At 42.9% G+C, this 18,581-nt stretch overlaps 1 protein-coding gene and 1 long non-coding RNA gene across 4 annotated transcripts in view; one reads left to right on the forward strand and one right to left on the reverse strand.

Moving 5' to 3' along the window:
* RNF41 (ring finger protein 41) overlaps positions 1 to 18,581 on the forward strand; it is a 27,894-nt gene continuing 9,313 nt past the window's right edge. Inside the window, exons 1-3 of one of the 3 annotated variants that reach the window (XM_052639408.1) lie at positions 2 to 153; positions 647 to 798; positions 2,569 to 2,753. The gene's annotated coding sequence lies outside the window, so the exon portion shown is untranslated. Of the gene's footprint in view, positions 154 to 646; positions 799 to 2,568; positions 2,754 to 18,581 lie in introns of all 3 variants that reach the window. The other 2 variants (XM_052639409.1, XM_052639406.1) reach the window with 2 other exon arrangements.
* LOC128047294 (uncharacterized) overlaps positions 12,304 to 18,581 on the reverse strand; it is a 23,360-nt gene continuing 17,082 nt past the window's right edge. Inside the window, exon 3 of the long non-coding RNA XR_008199333.1 lies at positions 12,304 to 12,534. This is a non-coding gene — a long non-coding RNA (uncharacterized LOC128047294). The remainder of the gene's footprint in view (positions 12,535 to 18,581) is intronic.

The raw sequence follows: 18,581 nt of genomic DNA on the forward strand, positions 1-18,581 counted from the left end.
GCGGGGTAAAGGTTCCGTCCCACACGGCGGAGAGTGGTCGGAACCCTCTCGCGTCTTCTTCCCCTTCCCCTTCCCCTCCCAGAAAAGGCTGGGACCCGGCACCCGGGCTGTCTCTCGGCCGCTGCGGGTAGAGTCCGGACCGCTTCCAGGGCGGTGCGTACGGCGCCTGCGCGCGATCCCACTTAAAGGAGGGTGTGGGAGGGAGGGGGCGATGTCCCAGGGGGATTGAGGCGGGGGCTCGAGATATTGGAGGTCAGGAGAAGGGATGAGAGTAAAGATGAAAAATGGAGGAAGGGAGCAGCAATAGGGAGGAGTCCAGAGGTGATAAAGGGGCGCCGGAGGGTGGGTTGTTGGGGTGATCCATTGGAATGGGGGAGCCTTAAAAAGTGCAGGAGGGGGCCTGGGCTGGCTGGAGGACAGAGAGGAGGGGACTTGAGGGAACAGCGTGGTGTTTAAATAGGCAATGATTGACAGGCCGGGAGCGGAGGAAGGGAACATTCTGAGGGCCAGCCTGGGCAGGGGCCGCGGAACCTGAACCCCCGCCCTCGAAGCGCCATAGCTTGGCTCCTCTCCCATGCCTTGTCTTTGGCAGCCTTGTCTTCCTCCTCCATTCCTTCCCCTCTCTCCCTCCCACCCCTCTATGTAGGAATCTCACATTCCTTACATCCCTGCCCTGGGTTTGCAGCCGGTCCCTCTTCACAGGCTTCACACACCGGAAAGCCTTCTCCAAGCCAGAACACAGAGGAAATTGAGGACTGGGAAGGAGGGAGCTGGAGAAGGAGCAGAAAGCTGAGAGGGGTGAGAGTGTTTCGCTTGAGGGACTGACAGGCATCTTCATTCAGAAACTGACTTCGTTCCATCTAGTAGCAAATGCAGCTGTTAATGAGACCACTGAACCACTGTTCTTGGGGACTGGACTGTGATAGTCTAATCCCTTCCCGTACAGGTGGTTTTAGTCTGACAATAGAGCAAGAAGCTGATATTGTTGCAGGCTGCTAGTTTTCCCCAGATAGGGATGGTAGGGAATCTGAGTGATGCAATAATGTTACTGCCCTGTGTGTCCAGCCGACTTTGTGGCTGCACCTGGATAGAAAAGAAGAAACAAGCTTCTTTCAAGTATTTCCTCATGGACCCTCGGAACTCTAAATTTATTTTGCATTCTATTGCTACAAATACCTCATGGTGTTTGTACGAATAGTGGTATGAATAGCAGTATTCAGCATGCTTTCATATTTATTATGTCATTTGATTTTCCTGGACAATATGTAAGATAGATAAGTCAGTTATCATTTTCCCTGCTTGACAGGTGAAGAAACTGAAAACTGCAGAAGGGATACATGGCTTGTTAAAAGTCGGATAGCTGGCAGAGCAGGGACCAGAATCCAGGTCTCCTGACTCCAGGTGCCCCTTTGTGTTGAAAAACCCTGTTTTGTTCTGGTCAAGAGAGTTGTGAGAGGAGATATTTTTTCCCAGGATGGACAGCTGTTAGCCTGGAACTTGTCTCTAAAAGACTGAACATAGCACGGATTCCTGGAAGCTTTTCTTGGGGTTCAGGGGTGGACACCAGGCTGTTGGGAAATACAGTATTGTCAAAATGGAAGAAGCATCGTACGCTCCTCTGTATTATGGATGGGAGAGACCTATCAACTCCCCGCTACTGCCCCCAACTACAGGGAGGAGAAAGTGGACCTGGCCTGGTACCTTTATCCTCTGATTAGTTTTCAAATACTGCACTAACATGTTATGGCTGCTGAGCATAGTAAACTAATGAGCCCATGTACCAGACTCTGGATGAGGTGGTCTCTGTTTTACGGATAAAAATTGTCATCCTTCCTAACATAGTCCTTAATATTGATTGATGTGAAGGTGAGGAAAGGAATTTGAGTAGTTTCTGTTCTGCCTCTGAAGCTTTGTCTCCCTCTACTTGGTTTCATCCTTTTAGTAATGAGAGTTTGGTCTTCCCAGTTATCTGTCCTGGAGTAATTTCCTGATTGACTGCCTCTTCATTTTTTAAAAAAAAAGCCTGATCCCTTCAGGAATATTTCCGGACTTGAAAGTAGAATTACACCTACACCAATATTCTTGAGTATCTTCTCCTTGTGAAACAGTATTTTCTGAGTGGACAGTAGGACAGAATTCTTTTTATATGAAATACTTTATGTGAAAGCACTTTGGAAACATTAAAGCACCATCCTGTGCACGTAAGGCATCATGGCTCTCTGTGTTATGTAGCCACAGCTTTGGATTCGCTGGCATTCCTTGCAGTTGTATGCACTGAATAAAAGAATCTTTTCTGTCTCAAACAGCTCCTCTTCCCTGCCTTGCTTCTTGTCCCTTTCTGTCCCCACCTCAGCTGTGTTTGAATCCCTTGGCCCGGGTGTGTGATTCCCTAGCAGATGACCTCACTCCTTACAGAGTAGCCTGTGTGCCTAACCCTGAAACCTGTAGCTCTCAGTGGAGTTGTCTTGTCCTCCTCAACCAACCGTCAGATCCAAGTCTGTCTAGTTTCACTGCCAAGTGCAGGTAGTGCTCCTGACTCACCTTTTTCTTCCTTGTTCCTATTAATAGAGTGCTCCCGATTGTGACATCACATCCATCCCCTTGGCGATGGAGCTTGTTACTAGGAGGGAAGACTCAGTCGGAGAATAGCCAACAAGATGGGTTACTGGGAGCGTCTCCTGAGTGGCACTGAGTGGAGGCATCAGGGGGTCGGAGCCTTGTGAACAGGGAACCTGCCCCCCAACACTTGGAAGGTAAAAAGCATTGATTCAGAACCCCCTTCTGGGCTTCAACCCTCTTCTCTGCTAATCTGGATCCCTTCTGCTCTTGAAAACCTGATTCTCAAAACTCTTTTATGCATAAACTTTTCTGTGATTAACCCACGTCAGTCTGTTCTTCATTGTATACTTATGTCTTACATGAACTATTAACTTTCACTTGTTGATAAATTGTTAAATTTTACTATTTTTGTATGTTTTATATCTTGTGTACTCACTCATTGAATTCAAGCCTGCACATTTGTTTGAGGACAAGGATTGTGCTTGCTGTTTCTTTTACATGTCTGTTACATGAAGATGAGATTGGGGTAGCCACACAAATAGTGCTTGGTGCTGATGACCAAGGTGGGGGGGGTGGTGGGGTCCTTGCTGATCTTTGAGGCCTGGTGGGCCTCACTCGAGGTATTAGAGTTGTTAGTTGGGAGTTTTTGAAGGATTGTGTGACCTCTGGATGCTTTTTTATTTATTTATTTTTAAAAAATATTTGTTTATTTGGGTGTGCCGAATCTTAGTTGCAGTATGTGGGATCTAGTTCCCAGACCAGGTACTGAACTCAGGGCCCCTGCATCGGGAGCATGGAGTCTTAGCCACTGGACCACCAAGGAAGTCCCCCTCTGGATTGTCTTTCAAATTTAACCAATTAAAGTGTGCTGAAGAAGCCTGACTTTAAAAATCCCCTGTGCTAAATCTAGTCTGGATCACAGAATTCTGGAATTAAATGGAACCTTAGAGGCAATGAGGAAACTGAGTTCTAAGAGCTCAGTTCTGTAAGAGAGGGAGTGACTTCACTTTAAGGATTCTATTGCATAGATGAAAAAGACCACTTTCTTTCATTTAGAAAGTCAGGAGAGTTGCCTAAAGAGAGCAAGGTCAAAAAGGCCCTCTCATAAAGCCAAGACACCTTTTATAATATAATTACCCCTAATTTAGCCTATTTTTGTACTTATGTAGAACTTGTATTGTCTTGCATGCATCATTTCATGTGGAGTAAAGGGAACTGAGGCCCAGAGAGGCGAAGTCAGTTGCCCAAGGTTACACACCGCTCGATAATAGAGCTAGAGAGCCACTCAGGTTTCTAGATTGTCAACTCAGTTTTCTTTTTCCACATCTATTTGTTTATTGGGAGACAGGGAGATAAGGTGAAATGTTTTAGGGACTCCCATGAGGCACCCTTCACCAGCTACTTTCTTCACTAGGTTGAAATTCCTAGGAGTCACCTGTTTCATTACAGTGGGGCAGGTTATGGGGCCCTTTGCCTTAATGTCTGGTGATTTGTAGTAATTGGTGCTGGAGAATTCTCAGCCCTCTATACCTGTATTGTATTCAGGGCATGGATGAGAGAGAAGGAGTAAAAGGAGATCATAGCACATATGCTTGGATTTTACCAGTCTGTTTTTGCCAAGCATTGGTGACAGCATACCCAGTTACTCTAAAATGGGAATGGTTGCACTAACGTTTGTGCATGTGAATGTCCGTGGTTTGCACATCGGTACGTGGGTTCAAGAAACCCTGATAAGGGAGGGTAAATGTTCAGGCTCTTTTAGAAACAATCTGTTTTGAATTCCTAGCTCTCTCTGGGAGTAGACCAGTGAAAACAATTGCAACAGTAAGTTACAAGGGTGTAGGGAGTGGTCTAGTAAAGTTCTCAAGTTTTTATTTATTTATTTGAAATTAATTAATTAGTTTACTTATTTTTGGCTGCAGTGTGCCTTCGCTCCTGTTGGTGGGCTTTCTCCAGCTGTGGGGAGTGGGGGCTACTCTCTGTGTGGTGCACAGGCTTCTCATTGCAGTGGCTTCTCTTGTTGCAGAGCACATGCTCTGGCCCATGGGCTCAGTGGTTGTGGCACACAAGCTTAGTTTCTCCGAGGCCTGTGGAATTTTCCTGGACCAGGATCATCAAACCTGTGTCCCCTGCATTACAAGGATTCTCGACCATTGGACCACCAGGGAAGTTGTCACATTTTTATAATAATCCTGACCAGAAATGTAGAGACATCCCAGTGTAACAGTGAGGAAGTGCAGCCTCATAATTACCTGCTTTGGTTCTGGCCTGCTGGGAATGCAGTTTTCAGTTTGGGTTCAGAATGTTCAAACTGGGTAAGTTGGCAGAACTCCTATAAGCCTGAAGGGACACTTCAGTGTTAATTTAGTTCAACTCCCCAGCTTACGTGAAACCTTCCAAGGCCTTTTCCTGTTCTACAGCTCAAGGAGGAGATCTAGGAAACTGTGCTTCCAGTGGCTGTGGTCACTGGCTGCGATTCTTGCGGTCTCTGTGGTTTCAGTTTTTTTAAGGCTTCTGTCGCTAGGGCAGTAAGCAATCGAGAACCCACCGCTGTGATAGTCCCACAGTAATGTTGAGAGTCCTAGAGAGAGAAGGACTAGTCACAGAGCCTAGCCTGTCAGCCTGACTGTCTACCCAGGGGCCAGGTGAGACAGGGCAAGGAGCTGGCTTCCGAGGCTGTATATAACCACTTCCTTCAGCATCTTTCCCATAGACAACAAATCAGAAATACCCTAGTCAGAACGAAATCTAAATTTCCCCTTAATTCTTGAGGTCACACCTCTGAAAGAATAGAGTTAGAAGAAGGTGCATCTCTAAGCTGATAAGGTGGAGGTTTCGATTCAGAAAGAACAATGCCCAGCATCTTTGCTGAGTTCTGTAAACCTTGACTTTATGGTGGGAACCTTGTAACTCCTAAGCCTGGCTGGTGGCTTCTTACACCCTCTGACCATCCCTGTAACAACTGAGGCAAATTCTCTGCTGTTTCTTTTGGGGATGTGGAATCCCATGAGACCCCACTAAGATCAGTTTTCAGAATCTGTAGTCTTCCTTCAGATAGCATTTTATTTTAAATATTTATTTGGCTGCACCAGGTCTCAGTTGTGGCATGCAGAATCTTCTAGTTGGTCTTTAGTTGTGGCCTGTGAGATCTAGTTCCCCAACCAGGAATCGAACACAGGTCCTCTGCATTGGGAGCACGAAGTCTTAGCCACTGGACCACCAGGGTCCCAGGACTGTTTTGAAATTAAAACACAAGCGAAGCATACTACAGACTCTCAGCCTGCTTTCTACATTGCTCCATAGCAACAAGAGAGAGAAGGGTATTGTTTTAATTTTTGCCTCTTGCTCTAAGGTAACTGATTTTTTTTAAATAAAGTCTTGCAGAAATATGTTCTGTAGATCAAAATTATAATCTCAGTAGATTTTTAAACTGTGTACACAATATATTCCACTTAAAAAAAGAAGTTTTTATGTAAATGGGACCACCACTATATGTACTGTTTTTGCAGCTTGCATTTTTCAGTTTGAGAGGCAGTTTAGCATGGCAGTTGCAATGAAAGGCTTGAGCCCTGGGGCCAGTCTGCCTGGTTTGGGATCTGGCTCCACCACCGGAAAGCTTTTTTTAAAAAATGTTTATGCATTTATTTGGCTGTGCTGTGTCGTAGTTGTAGTTGTGCTGCACAGGGTCTTTTGTTAATAGTTGCGACATGCAAACTCTTAGTTTTACCACGGAGATCTAGTTTTCTGACCAGAGGTCGAACCCCAGCCCACTGCGTTGGGAGCAAGAGGTCTTAGCCCCTGGACCACCAGAGAAGTCCCTAGAGAAGCTTTTTAACCTTTGTGCATTTCTTTCCCATCTGTAAAAGGCAGATCACGGTCATGCTGACCTCACAGAGTAACTCACGGTTATTGTAAAAGTCAGTTGAGTTAATATGCCAGAAATGCTTAGAATTGTGCCTAGCATGTAGAAATACTCAATAAATAATGATTATTATTTGGTTGTACAAGTAAACCATCATTGTAAAAAAAAAAAAGGAGGAAAAAACTAATAAAGCAAAACTCTGAGTACTAATAACGTGGGGAATATAGTCAATATCTTATAACTCTAAATGGAGTAGAACCTTCAGAAATTGTGAATAACTGTGTTGTACACCTGTCACTTATATTGAACATCAACTATACTTCAATTTAAAAAAAAGGTATGGAGGAAAAAAAGTAAAAGTGCTAAATGTCTATACTTAGGGACAGCTTCTCTTATATGCTTTTAGATGCTCTCCAGCACAAGTGTGGACACACATAAAATTTTTTTAATGAAAATGGCACTGTAGAATATATACTATGAATAAATGTTATTTTACTTATATAAATAATGAATAAATTTGAATAACCTAAATAAACAAATATTATTAAAAATATCTAAGTCATATTAATGCTACATTGTATCCCGTTTTAAGGATGTAAGGAATTCTACTGTATGTTTGTGTCACTTCTGATTTTTTTGTACTATTATAAACAATACTTAGATAAACAACCTGGTATATTGTTTTGTTCACTGTGTAATTATTTCCTTAGGCTAAGTTACTGAAATTAGGATTGCTAGATAAAAGGTATATATTGTTTTAGGATATTGACTCACTTTTTTGGTATGATTCACCTTGATTAACTTTCTTGCAAGAGAACATTTTTTCCAGACCTTGCTATAGTATACAGCATGTGTGTGTATATATACATATACATATATATAGTGTACAGCATATGTGTGTTGTATATGCTACATGCTATAAATTACACATATAGTATATGTGACATTGAGTGTTTTGGACATGTTTTTTCATTTAACCTTAATACTTTCACAGTTTAGGATAATTAATAAAAGTATTTCTTTATGTGACTATTGAGTACACACACAAAGAGAAAATCTTTTTCAAAGATTCAAAGGGATAACTGAGGAAATTAAAAATTTCCCCCGTTCCTGTTCCTTAATGACCCTTCTTCAGCAGCAGCCACTTATTGGCCATTTCTGGAGAGTTTCGTGTATATGAAAGCATATTCATATGCATTCATAATACATACGCACACATATGTATTGTATTTTGTGCTTATTTTGGCACATTTCCATATACTATTATATACCTTAGTTTTTTTCTCTTAGCAGTATATCTTGGAAAACTTCATACCTGGTACATTTTAAGGCAGTCATAATTTTTTTTCCTCTGATTAATAGCTATTATAGAGAAACCCGATTACACTTTGTTTATTTAATTGAGGTAGATATTGTCAGAAGCTTCTTTGGTGGCTCGGATGGTGAAGAATCCGCCTGCAATGCAGGAGATCTGGGTTCGATCTCTGGGTCAGGAAGATAGATCCCCTGGAGAAGGAAATGGCTATCCACGCCAGTATTCTTGCCTAGAGAATTCCATGGACAGAGGAGCTTGGTGGGCTATAGTCCATGGGGGTTGCAAAGAGTTGGACACGACTGAGCGACTAACACTTTCACTTCATTTTCAAATATTGTAAAGTCAGGGGTTCAACAGCTGAATTATGGGTGTTGGGTGATATTTCTGCTATCATGTAGAGGCTCTCAGGTAGCACCTAGCCATAATTCAGAATAGCACAAACCAGTGTCAGGTTGCATTAACTAACTGAAGTAGAGAGGAAATGTGATAATAGTTCCTTGTGTCCCTAGAGGTCGGTCTGCAGGTAAAGCTCCCAGTACCTGTTTTAGAAGGACATAGATACTCTAGATGCTATGGGAGAGCTGAGTCTAGGCTAGATACTCCCCTTCTGTGCTGCTGCTGCTCTCTATCTTGACCTTTCCCAGGACTGTCTAAGCTCAGGGTGACTGACTCTTGGATACCATGGAGAGGATTCCAGCCCTGGTGTGTTAAACCAGATGGTCTCTTATGGTCCATTCCAACTCTAAAGGCAAAAATAAGACTGTCTTAACCAGGTGAATGGGGAAAACTATTTAAACAGATCTGTATTCAAGTTTGTGTCCTACTTTTTAAATCTATTATTGGGTTGGCCAAAAAGTTTGAGTTTTTCCATAAGATATTACAAAAACCTGAACAAACTTTTTGGCCAACCCAATATATCATGTTATATCGTATATTCCTCGTAAACATCATTTAAAATACATATGCTCGGGCTTCCCTGGTGGTCCAGTGGTTAAGAATCTGCCTGCCAATGCAGGGGACATGTGTTTGATGTGCTGAAGCTGAAGCTCTGATACTTTGGCCACCTTATGCGAAGAGCTGACTCATTGGAAAAGACCCTGATGCTGGAGGTGATTCATTGGAAAAGACCCTGATGCTGGGAAGATTGAAGGCAGGAGGAGAAGGGGACGACAGAGGATGTGATGGTTGAATGCCATCACCAATTCCACGGACATGAGTGTGAACAAGCTCCGGGAGATGGTGAAGGACAGGGAAGCCTGTCTGAGTCAGACACAACTGAGCGACCGAACAGTAGCAGCTGGGAAGATCCTGAAGACTCCAGGCTACTCCTGAGCCGGTGCTCCAGAGCCCACAAGGTGCAACCACGGAAGCCCTCATGCCTAGAGATTGCTCTGCAACAAGAGAAGCCGCCGCAGTGAGAAGCCTGTGCTCTGCAACCAAGAGTAGCCCGCACTCAGTGCAGCTAGAGAAAGCCTGTGCACAGCAGCGAAGACCCAGCGCAGCCAACAGTAGACAAATAGATGTTTAAAAAAAATAGATGTGCTAGGTATGCTCTTCCATCAGGTGGGTTTATATTACCATGACTAAGTGTAACTATACTTTACTATTCACTTAAATGAACGTGATTATCTGATTTTTAAAAGTTCATTAGTGTGATTTTTGAAAACCTGTCTGGACCTCTTTCAGTACCATTCTTCTTTCCTGCTTTTTTTTTAAGCTTTAATTAAAAAAATTTTTTTTATTTATTTTGACTGCACTTGGTCTTCATTGCTGCACTCAGGCTTTCTCTAATTGCAGTGAGTGAAGACAACTGTTCATTGCGTTGCACAGACCTCTCATTGCAATGGCTTCTCTTGTCTTAGAACACAGGCTCTAGGGCATTGGGGCTTTAGTAGTTATGGGGCACTGGCTTAGTTGCCTCATGGCATGTGGGAGCTTCTCATGGGGATCAAACCTGTGTCCCCTGGATTGTCATGTGGATTCCTAACCACTGGACCACCAGGGAAGTCTGTCTGCTTTCCTGCTTTAAAGGTGTCCCTCTTCCTATTTAACATATTTCCTGGTTTCCATCCTACCTTTCCCTCAGTGACCAGATTCTCATCTTTTCTTTTCTTTCTTCGTTAGAGCTTTCCTTTCAGTACACACACATCCTCAAACCTTCCTTAACATAAAGAAAAAACACCCCTCCCCGCGCCCTTCCTCAGCCGCCTGTGCTCCTCTCTCCCTTTCTTCCTTGGAAGTCACGCTTTCGGCGTTTTCTTCCGTCCCTGTCTCTCTGTCTCACCTGTTCACTGTGAGCCACCGCAGTCTGGCTCCCACTCTCGATGCTGCACGGGCCGCAGTGCCACCCAGCGCCATGTAGCCCCCTCTGCTGTGGGCATCCTCAGTCCCATGTCTTGGCAGTTTCTGCTTTTTTTAGTCCAACTTGTGTTTGCAGGTTTTGACACTTCTTTTTCCTCTAAACATTCCACTTCCTTAATTTGTGTGTGTGTGGTAAAAACACATAACACAAAATTCCCATCTTAACCATTTTTGAGCATACAGTTCAATAATGTTAAGTATATTCACATTGTTGTGAAACAGACCTCTGGAACATTCTCATCTTGCAAAACGGAAACTCTACTCATGAAACAAGAATTCCTCTTTCCTTCCTCCTCGCCACACCCCCAACTCCCTTAACTTCTGTGACTCTCTTCTCTCCAGGATTTTCTCTTATCTGGGGCCAATCTTTTTCAGTCTCTCTTTTTTTTTCAGGCTCCTTCCCTGCCCCCCTTTTAAATGTCATTATTAAAGTATTTTCACACACTGTTGGTGGTGTTGTAAATTGAAAGGGCCTTTCCAGAGTATGGTATGGAAGTGTCTAGAAAACAAATAGCAAGCCCACCATTCAGCCCAGCAATTCCAGCTCTCAGTATCCATCCTAGGAGAGAGATTTGTTCTCATGCTCCAAAAAAATCATGTTACAGGGGTGTTAATTGGAACATGATTTGTTTCAGGGGAAAAATTGGCAATCAGGCAAACCTCAGTCCTGAAGGGAATGGCAAAACACATTGTAATCAAGGCTTAGACTGGTGGCTTGAACATTCTCAACCACTAGAATATAAACTCCCTGGGAGCAGGGCTTCCTTCATACATGATTCTATGGGACTTCTCTGGTCCAGTGGTTAAGACTCTGAGCTTCCACTGCAGGGGGCATGGGTTGATCCCTGGTTGGAGAAATTAAGATTCTGCATGCTGTACAGTGTGGGGGAAAAAAAAAAAATCTAGGTATAGCAAAGGAGGGCAGGGCAATTGAAAGAAGGAATGTTCACCAAGCAATGGATGGGGAGAGGAAGGTGGGAAGAGTGGCTTTATTCTTTTAAAATGAGCATAAAGTAATATATCCTACTTGTGAAAAAAGGAAAACTAAAAAATTAAGCAAAGAATCAGTGCTTCCTAGTGTTCTATAGACTTCAGAACCATCCTCATTATCTGGTTTCATTCTGTGTACTTTCCCTTGTGACCTTTCAAAACCCGTCAGCTATTACCTTCAGGATTTCTGCTTGGCATCTGAAACTCTACATGTCCAAGACTAGGATCATTACTTTTTACCCCGTCCTGATCTTTTTCAAAGTTTCCTATTTTGGTAAATAAGAATTCACCACTAATTATCCGAGGCAGAAACAAAAGAGTAATCTTTTTATTACTTCCTGAACTAATATAAATTCCCTCTTTAAAAATTTTTGTTTATTCATTTTATTATTGTTATTTTTGGCTACACCATGCAGTTTGCAGGATCCTAGTTCTCCTAAGTGGAGGCGTGGGAGTTCCAACAACCACTGGCCTGCGTGATTCCTGATTCCTTCTCTTAAATGCCTTGGTTTGAACGTTTATACTTTTTTTAATCTTAATTTTTACAATAAACTCCTACAAAGATCTTATTTCTCTGATATTCCCTATCCCCTATATTTTTTGCACGGTTGCCAGAATCTGCCAGTCTAAAATAGAAAGCTGGACGTGTCAATTTCTTAAAGATCGTTCAGGTGTACACAGACTTAAAGAATCTCCCCCACAACATTCTTATTGATTACATAGGAAAAAATAATAACTCTTAGAGTAGAAAAACCTGACAGATAGCACTTAACCAAAGGATCAAATCTGGTACCACCAGGAACAGTACAGATCAACATTATGTACTCCTGATATGATGCATTGAGAACACAATGCTACTTTGTGGTATTTTTGCCTAAAATGAAACCTGAATTTACTTATTTATTTTAAATATTTATCTATTTATTTGGCTGTGCCAGGTCTTAGTTGCAGGATGCAAAATCTTTAGTTGTGGCATTCAGAGTCTTAGTTGCTGCATCTGGGATCTAGTTCCCTGATCATGGATCGAACCTGGGCCCCCTGCATTGGGAGCTTGGAATCTTAGCCACTGGACTTCCAAGGAAGTCCCAAAACCTTAATTTAATCACGAGGAAACAACAGACAAATGAGAGACATTCTCATATAACTGGTGTGTATTCTTATTTATTTACTGGCTGTGCTGGGCTTTCTTTCGTTGCAGTGATTGGGGGCTGCTTCCCAGTTGCGGTGCATGGCCTTTGCCACTGTGCCAGCTTCTCTTGTTGTGGAGCGTAGGCTCTTAACACATGGCCTTCAGTAGTTGCAGCACGTGGGCTCGGTAATTGTGGCACACGGGCCTGGTTGCTCTGTGGCATGTGGGATCTTTCTGCACCAGGGATCAGACCCATGTCCCCTGCGTTGGCAGGTGGGTTCTTATCCACTGTATCACCACGGAAGTCCAGTGTGCATTCTTAAAAAATGTCAAATTTATAAAAAACGAAAAGGATTTAGTAACTTTTTCAGTCATAGGATTAAAGAAGTTTGACAACTCAGTGCATAATATAATTCAACATAATCTTGAATGTTCTTTTGCTCAAGGAGATTATTGGGACAACTAGCAAAACTGGAAAAGTGGTTTGTAAATATAATATTACATCAATGTTAATTTCCTGATTTTTATAATTTTACTATCAATATAAAAATGTTCTTTTTAGGAAGCATCAAGTCTACAGTTTACTTTTAAAAGTTCAAAAAGTTTTGATATATATATATAGCAGTTATAAATGTAGTTAAATGTAAACATTTAAGGAGTCTGGATGAAGGATATATGGGATCTTTGGAAGTCTGAAATTGTCAAAATAAAAAAAACGTGTAAATTTATGTCAACAAAAATCCTTCAGGCACTCCCATAACTTTCAGGTTTATTCTAACCCTACTATAGTATCCTAGGGTCTTCATTACTCTTAATTTAAACCATCCCTCTTTAAGCTCCTAATGCTATATGCTGTCTCTTTGCTGCTGTTTGAACCAGGATTCTTTTGGTTGGAAGATACAGAAGCCCAACTCAAAGTAGCTTAAATAAAAAGAGGATACACAGGATGTCTTACAGAAACCAAAGTTAGGAAGGCAGCTGGATCTTGGTAACACACCTGCACTCTGATCTCAGGACTTTGCTGCTCTGATCCAGGCCTTTCTCACTGTGTCCATCTCAGTCTTTTCTTTCCCTCTGTAGATTTGTCTTCCTCAGTGAACATGGCACGCAGAGAAAGAGCAACTCATCTTGCTTGATGTCATCTTGCTTGATATCAAGTTCAAATTCTCAGAGATACGATATGTTGGCCCTGATTGGGTTGCATGCTCACCCTTGGCCCAGTCAGCTGCAGCCTAGGGTAAGGTCTCTGTACTGGTGGGGCAGCTTCTCTGGGAGCCGTGTGGATGAGAGAGAGGGAGTAGAGTTCGTAGAGCGAACAGTGCCGTGGTGTGCACTGCAGCCGCCAGTAACGCAGGGCCACAGAAGACGACCCTGCACTGTGCGCTCGGCTCTCCACCACCATCCTCACTGCTCAGTGAGTCGCAACAAGGAGAATCACAAGGGGCCTTGGTTCTGGGTCTTACATTTCACTTTATGATGTCTTTATTTTTTTATTTTTAAATATTTATTTATCTGGTGGCACCATCTCAGTTGCAGCAGGCAGGATCTTTGGTAGGGGCGTATGGGATCTAGTTCCCTGACCGGGGGTTGAACCCAAGCTTCCTGCACTGGGAGGATTGAATCTTAGCCACTAGGCCACCAGGGAAGTCCCTATGATGTCTTTAATATCACCTTTCATGTACTCACTCTGATCCATTACTGTTGATGGATTATTCAAAAGAATGTTGACATAGGAACAGAAGGTCAGAGGTCTGAGGAGAGACAAATATATGGCTATCCCCACTTTTTTTTTTAAACTTTATTTATATTAGAGTATACTTGATTAATGATGTTGTAATAGTTTCAGGTGCACAGCAAAGGTACTCAGTCATATGTATACATGTATCCAATCTCCCCCAAAACTCCCCTCCCATCCAGGCTGCCATGTAACGTTGAGCAGAGTTCCCTGTGCTATACAGGTCCTTGCTGGTTATCCTTCTTAAATATAGCAGTGTGTACATGTTGATTCCACACTCCCTAGCTTTCCCTTCCTTCCATCCTTTCCCCTGACAACCATAAGTTCATCCTTTAAGTCTGTGAGTCTATTTCCATTTTGTAAAGAAGTTCATTTGTATCATTTCTTTTTAGATTCCGCATATAAGGACTGTCACGTGGTATTTCTCCTTCTCTGACTTCACTCAGTATGACAGTCTCTAGTTCATCCACGTTGCTGCAAGTGGCATTGTTTCCCGTCTTTATGGCTGAGTGATATTCCATTGAATATATGTATCACATCCTCTTTATCTCTTCCTCTGTCAGTGGATATTTAGGTTGCTTCCATGGGTTGGCTATTGTAAGCAGTGCTGCAGTGAACACTGAGGTGCATGTATCCTTTCAGACCATGCTTTTCTCTGGGTATATGCCCAGGAGTGGGATTGCAGGGTCATATAGTAGGTCTGTTTTTAGTGGAATTTTTTAAATACTCTTCTTTAAAAATTTTTATTTATTTATTTTTGGCTGTGCTAGGTCTTTGTTGCTATGAGAGCTTTTCTCGTTGCATCGAGCAGGGGCTACTCTCTAGTTGAGGTGCTCAGGCCTCTCACTGCAGTGGTTTCTCTCGTTGCAAAGCATGGGCTCTAGGGGCACAAGCTTCAGCAGTTTTGGCATGGGGGCTCAGTAGTTGCAGAACACAGGCTCAGTAGTTGTGGCACATGGGCTTATTTGCTCTAAGGCATGTGGGATCTTCCTGGATCAGGGATCAAACCCATGTTTCCTGCATAGGCAAGGCATGTGTATTCTTTACCACTGAGCCACCATGGAAGCCCTATTTTTAGTTTTTTAAAGAGCCTTTATATACTGTTCTCCACAGTGGCTGTACCAATTTACATTCTCACCAACAGTGTGGGAGGGTTCCCTTCTCTCCATGGATATCCCCATCTTAGAGGAAGATAGCCAGACCAAGGTAGTTTAGAGTGACAATTTCAGAGGCATTGTTAGTAAGCCCAAGGCCCTGAATGTAGATCCTAGAAATGGAGGAACAGGAATGCAGAGAAATGGTGGTGATGGAGGTCAGTGTAATTGTAGCAATGTCATGGGGTATCATTCATTGTTCCTATATAAAATGGGTAGAGAAAGCTGAGTGGTTCCAAAGTGAGCCTTGTGATTTGTTATCTCCATTAGCCTAGTATATTAGTTAGGATCTTGTCTGATTAAAGTGACAAAATCCCAGCACAAACCAGCCTAAACATAATAGGGAATTTACTGGCTCATGTAACTTCTGTTCAGAAAGTGATTGTGGCTTCAAACATGGCTGAATTTAGGCCCTCAAATGATTTCATTTAAATTTTATTTCTCAGCTCTGCTTTCTTTATTGTAGTGTCTCTCTTTTTTTTTTTTTTTTGGCTGAGCTCTGTGGCATGTGGGATTTTAGTTGCCCAACCAGGGATTGAACCTGTGCCCCCTGCAGTGTGCAGAGCCCTAACCACTGAACAACCAGGGAATTCCCAATTATGGTGTCATTCTATAAGTAGGCTCTCCTCATTAATGGCAGGGCTGGTCACTGACCACTCTGAGTTGTACATCCTACCAGCTATACAAACTCCTTAAGAGTCCCAGGCATTTCTCTTATTGTCCTGGGTTGGGTCACATGTCCATTAGGAATCAGGATATGATTCCTAAAGGAAAACTGTGATGCTGTTTACAGAAAATGGGATGGTAGGTAGGCAGAAATACATGTCCACTATACTCTGTTTGCTAGGAAGCTCCTAGTTAAAGCAACATTTAGTCACACCAATATTTCATATTTTGTTAAGAACTATAGCTTGGTGTTAAACTGGATGTAACTTACGAGTTCCTACTCTTAAGGAATTTTTAATCAAGTAGTAGAAATTAGATGTGTATGTAAATAGGGAATTAAACTACCACACAGTTGCACTCATCTCACACGCTAGCAAAGTAATGCTCAAAATTCTCCAAGCCAGGTGTCAACAGTACGTGAACCGTGAACTTCCAGATGTTCAAGCTGGATTTAGAAAAGGCAGAGGAACCAGAGATCAAATTGCCAACATCCGTTGGATCATGGAAAAAGCAAGAGAGTTCCAGAAAAACATCTACTTCTGCTTTCTTGACTATGCCAAAGGCTTTGACTGTGTGGATCACATCACAACAAACTGGAAAATTCTTAAAGAGATGGGAATACCAGACCACCTGACCTGCCTCCTGAGAAATCTGTATGCAGGTCAAGAAGCAACAGTTAGAACTGGACATGGAACAAAATACTGGTTGCAAATCGGGAAAGGAGTATGTCAAGGCTGTATATTGTCACCCTGCTTATTTAGCTTATATGCAGAGTACATCATGAGAAACGCTGGACTGGATGAAGCACAAGCTGGAATCAAGATTGCCAGAAATATCAATAACCTCAGATACACAGATGACACCACCCTTATGGCAGAAAGTGAAGAAAAACTAAAGAGCCTCTTGAAAGTGAAAGAGGAGAGTGAAGAAGTTGGCTTAAAACTCAACATTCAGAAAACTAAGATCATGGCATCTGGTCCCATCACTTCATGGCAAATAGATGGGGAAACAGTGACAGACTTTATTTTGGGGGGCTCCAAAATCACTGCAGATGGTGACTGCAGCCATGAAATTAAAAGATGCTTGCTCCTTGGAAGAAAAGTTATGACCAACCTAGACAGCATATTAAAAAGCAGAGACATTACTTTGCCAACAAAGGTCCATCTGGTCAAAGCTATGGTTTTTCCAGTAGTCACGTATGGATGTGACAGTTGGACTGTGAAGAAAGCTGAGCGCCAAAGAATCGACGCTTTTGAGCTGTGACGTTGGAGAAGACTCTTGAGAGTCCCTTGGACTGCAAGGAGATCTAACCAGTCCATCCTAAAAGAAATCAGTCCTGAATATTCACTGGACGGACTGATGTTAAAGCTGAAACTCCAATCCACCTGATGTGAAGAACTGACTCATTTGAAAAGACCCTGATGTTGGGAAAGATTGAAGGTGGGAGGAGGAGGGGATGACAGGATGAGATGGTTGGATAGCGTCACTGACTCAATTGGACATGAGTTTGACTAAACTCCGGGAGTTGATCATGGACAGGAAGGCCTGGCCTGCTGTAGTCCATGGGGTCTCAAAGAGTTGGACACGACTGAGTGACTGAACTGTACTGAACTCCCTGGCCGTCCAGTGGTTAGGGCCCCTGGTGAGGAACTAAGACACCGCATGGCACAGTCAAAAAAAAAGTTTACATAAATAATGGTTACTCTTGTGTACTGAGTGCCTAGTATGTGCCAGCAAACACCATGCTAAATGTTCTTCGTGCATTGTTTCTTGGTTATACCCATTTCATCTATTTAAAAAGCCATTTAGGCTTAGGAAGTGTACATGGCCTGGCCAAGGTCACACAGCTAATGAATAGTAGAACTAGGGATGTAAATCCAGTCAGTCTTAACTCAATCTAGTGCTGTACTTTAGTTTGTACTTGACCTAGCACGGCCTCTCTGTGTCCATTCCATTCCCTACCCTTTTATTTTCAATTTTTGTTTGTTTGTTTATATTTGAGCCACACAGCTTCAGGGATCTTGCTTCCCCGACCTGCGATCAAACCTGGGCCACCACAGTGAAAACGCCAAGTCCTACCACTGGACTGTCAGGGAAATCCCCCATTCCCCATTCTTGTAAATTGAACAGCATAATTCTAAATTTCTGAAAGCTTCATGATTGACATAGCTCATCTTTTTCAGGATATCACAGTTTGATGGGGTCTGCAGATTGTCTACCCTTACACCAGGTGCCCCTCCTTGCTCCAAGCAGCCCACTGGTTGGATGTCCACAGGGGAGTTTCAGTTACTGTTCAGTGACGTCTTATTTGGGGCTTCCCTGGTGGCTCAGTGGTAAAGAATCTGCCTGCAATGCAGGAGACACAGTTTGATCCCTGGGTCAGGAAGATCCCCTAGGAGAAGGAAATGGCAACCCACTCCAGTATTCTTGCCTGGGAAAAAAAAATCCCATGAACAGAGCCTTGTGGGCTAAAGCCCATGACCAAGCAACTGAACATGCACACACAATGTCTTATTTAGGTTTGATCTTTAGGAGCCGAAGGAAGGGGTGTGGCAGCCTAGCTGCTCTTTGAGTGTTGTTTCTTGAACTTCCCTCCCATCACCATCACCTAAATTCAGACTCTCACCGTTTCTCTCCTGCCTAGATATTTCTTCCTGTCTCTAATCTCAGCCCCGTTTACAGAGTGATTCTAAAAGAGAACTTTTATCATCGTTCCTTTTAAAGTCTTTCATTGGTCCCTGTAGCCTTCAAGGTGAAGTCCCAATTCCTTTTGTAAGACTCCCCATGGCCTGGCCCTTGCTTGCCTTTCT

Source organism: Budorcas taxicolor, chromosome 5 (assembly GCF_023091745.1).
Source record: "Budorcas taxicolor isolate Tak-1 chromosome 5, Takin1.1, whole genome shotgun sequence".
NCBI lineage: Eukaryota > Metazoa > Chordata > Mammalia > Artiodactyla > Bovidae > Budorcas > Budorcas taxicolor.